Source organism: Capsicum annuum, chromosome 8, assembly GCF_002878395.1.
Source record: "Capsicum annuum cultivar UCD-10X-F1 chromosome 8, UCD10Xv1.1, whole genome shotgun sequence".
NCBI lineage: Eukaryota > Viridiplantae > Streptophyta > Magnoliopsida > Solanales > Solanaceae > Capsicum > Capsicum annuum.
Genome location: NC_061118.1, coordinates 70977343 through 70980969, shown reverse-complemented (window position 1 = coordinate 70980969; position 3627 = coordinate 70977343). Strand labels below are relative to the sequence as shown.

At 35.8% G+C, this 3627-nt stretch overlaps 1 non-coding gene across 1 annotated transcript; it reads left to right on the top strand.

The window, feature by feature from the left end:
- The first annotated feature begins 537 nt into the window (after positions 1-537).
- LOC124886802 lies at positions 538-644 on the top strand. The gene has a single exon (XR_007044210.1). It is a non-coding gene; the product is annotated as a small nucleolar RNA R71 (small nucleolar RNA).
- The last annotated feature ends 2983 nt before the right edge of the window (positions 645-3627 follow it).

Here is a 3627-nt window from a genome sequence, read left to right as displayed (position 1 = left end):
TTACACTAGCCCTTTGTATTTATTATTATTCTGTGCCTTATTTCCACCCCATAAGAAATTTGGGTAATTTCTCCAATTGGGATTATATGTGTTACCAAAGTTCTATTTCCTTGGATGATTCATATTTCCCATATAATTCATAGAATTTGGATTAACCGCACAAGCATCTACCGCGTGTTCACTACTTTCACAAACCTCACACCAAGAATTCACCTATTGGACTGCATTAGTTGTATCTGCTACTTGTGGAACCCCCAACTTCATATTGTTTAACTGAGTAAGCATCTGATTTTGCTTTGCTACAAGTTGGGCTGATAATGTTGTAAACTGATCTACCTCTAACACATAAGAAACTTTCTTAGGAGCACTCCTCGAATCAGCATGCCATTCAGGATCCCTTATAAAATCTAATTTAGTAGTGCGTACAATTCCTCATAAATCTTCTCAAGAGCTTTCCCACCTGCTTCTGAATCCAAGAGAATCTTGATATTTGGCTATAGTCCCTGAATGAAAGTATGAACAAGGACATCATTAGACTGATAATGGTGAGGGAAATTTCTGAGCATACTTTTAAATCTCTCCCAAGCTTGGTAGAAATTCTCTCATTCTTTCTGTTTGAAACTTTGAATCTCACTTATCAAATATGCAGTCTTCCCAGATGGAAACAACCAAATAAGGAACTTTCAAGCTAGATCTTCTCAAGAAGTGATGGAGAGTGGTGGTTCAGCATGTAACCACCTCTTCGCTTCCCCAATTAAAGAAAAAGGAAAGATTGTTAATCTAAAATAATCAGTACTCACCCCAATAGGAATGTAAGTATCACTTATTTCCAAGAAGGACTGTATGTGCTGCTGCGGGTCTTCATGTGAAAGGCCAGAAAATTACCCCACTGAATTCAACAATTGCACCATATTCTACATTAATTCAAATTAACTACCTAGATCAAGCTTACGAATACTATTAGTAGCATGGTTTGTGAGTGGGATTGACACCTCATAAATAGGTCTAGCAGCTGGTTGAGCAGGAGCAACTAGGATAACCAGAGCTAGGACATGTCCGGCATTTAGATTGATAGTATTATTTGGATCAACTTTTTCAGCCATTTAAACCTGTTGAGTGGGATATTAAGCTCTTCACCCTTGTTGAAATATCAATTCTTGTTTTACAAAAGGCTCTACCAACTCTTTATCTCTCGCCAATCCAGTATTCAGCTAAACATGCAAAAATTTAGCTGCTAAGATCAAGTCATTAACACTTAAACTTCTTATGAAAAACCAAAAATTTAGCAAAGTACTAATTATACTAATCCTTGAAAATGGTTCTAAAAACTTATTATGTTCAAATGGACACACAAATGCACCTAATCTTATAAGTAATATAGTGACTGAGGCAGTCAAATACCGTTCCCATGAGGACTAAGCGACTAGAAATTTAAGCACCTTTCAGCTTTAGACAAGGAGATATCAAGTGTTATAAAGCATCAAGATGAGTGTGAAATTGTGAATAAAATTTAAATTAATAAATAAGAAAGAAAAAATTATGACAATGGCAAAGCAAGCAATGGTTGTAAACAAGAATGATGAGAATTCCAGGGTTGAGGCACATCTAACAATCATACAATTCTATCTTTTTATCACATTCTAATTGGTTATCGGAATGTTAATTTGGAAGGTTTATAGTACGATCTTAGTCTGCCGATCTCAAATCTTCTATCTATTGAATATTGCAGCTACAACACCCACAGAGATGCAAAAATTCATCTAGATTCATGAAGTAATCTTGTTGCAATTGAACTAAGCAAGGCTTCTAGGTATATCCATATCCTAGATGCTAATTCAAACACCTTATTTTATAAAACGATAAGAACCTTGCTCCTTAATTCCTTCATTCTATCCTACGATTCTCATCCCGAATTCACATAGAAATATAGATTTATTTTAATGGTGGCCACTCATCAAAATAGTCAGCTCAAGAAATTAAGAACAACCTAGATGATAATCCAAAAAGAAACTACGATAAAGAATACCAAAGAGTAATCATGTTCTTGTCCTCAACCCCAGAACAAGGGTGTTTAGCCACTCATGTTTGAATTCAACATAAAAAAAGTAATTAATCATACCCAAAATTAATCTTGAAGTAAAGAAGTTCAAAAAATGTCTACAAACCCTAAAAAAGAGAATTTTATGCTTTTCCGCCACTACTATGCTTTCCAAAAGTGATTGAAATTATTGGGACAAAATTAGCCTCGGCAGAGTGAAGCTCACGTCGCCTTGTCTGTAGCCCCGCTCTAGGTGAGGCGTCGCCCCAGATGTATCTCCAATTGAGGAATCATGAGCTTATCGCCTTGATCTACTAGATTTCACCTGGAGAAATTTCTCTAAGTCTTGGGAGCCCCACTTCAGGTGAGGCGCCGCCTTCTCTTTAGCACCGCTCTATTTGAGGTGCCGCCATGGCTGTAGCATCGCTCTAACTGAGGCGTCACAGGCATATCACCCTAGTCCACTTTCATTCTCCTGGAGAAATTTTTCTAAGTCCTAGGAGACCAAATTTAGGGCCCGCATCATGGGCATATCGCACTGCACCACTAGAAATTTGTTTTTACTATTTTTTAATGGCACAACACTTGTTCCTTTCTGCTCATTGCTCCGCTACTTGATCCAACCTCCCAAGCTTACTCTATAACTCTTTCCCATATCCACGATACTCCATATAATCAACTCGTAATATGAATTAACACTTGCTTCATAATATGTATCTGATTTTTGTTCAAATCCATTAGAAATCTACCCTGCATCACTAATCACGTCGGTTAGATACGAAATACAATTAAGGCTTAAATAAAATAAGAATAACACATTTTACTCTTAAAAAAGTCCAAATATGAGTAAATATTAGTAATTGGGCATATAAATACACCCAAGATCAGCTATGTTGTCTTATAACATAGGTTTAGACGCTTAATTTCCCAACCATTCTTAGACAGCTCGGATAACTCAGCAGTAGCAGTGGTGATTCCTCATCCATTGAGGTCATGATTTATTTATCTAAGATATTTTAGAATTTTATTATGTTCATACAAACGAAGTTAGTAGGGGGCTTTTCCCATTAACTCCTCAGTTTGTTTAGAGGATTTCAAACAATCAGTTAGATAGTCAGTCATTTCAGTATTATCAGTTGTTATTAGATATTTCATACATGTTTTGATTTGTATTTCAATATCTAATTTTATAATATTTTATTAGCTTATCTTCTACATACATTATATTAGTGCTATTATATTTTGTGCTCGTAGCAGGTACCAGCTCATAGGTTAGCTTGTGGTCACTTGTGATCGTAAGCACCATTGTCATGATTAGGGGGTAGCCTCAGGTTGTGAAAAAACTTGGTATAAAAGACTAAGATTTTAAAGTATCTTAGGGAGTCTAAAAGCCACGTTGAGTACAGTCTTGTGCATGGGTTTGAAGCGTGCCACACTTATGGACAAGAGGCTATGATACATTTTAGGAAAGTTTCTCTTTTTTTCAGTGTTTATATTATGCAAAAGAGCATGAGGTATATTTAAAATCTCTTTTCTAACTCATCCTTAATTTTTTTTTACAAATAATGCCTCCCAAAAGAAACAATAGA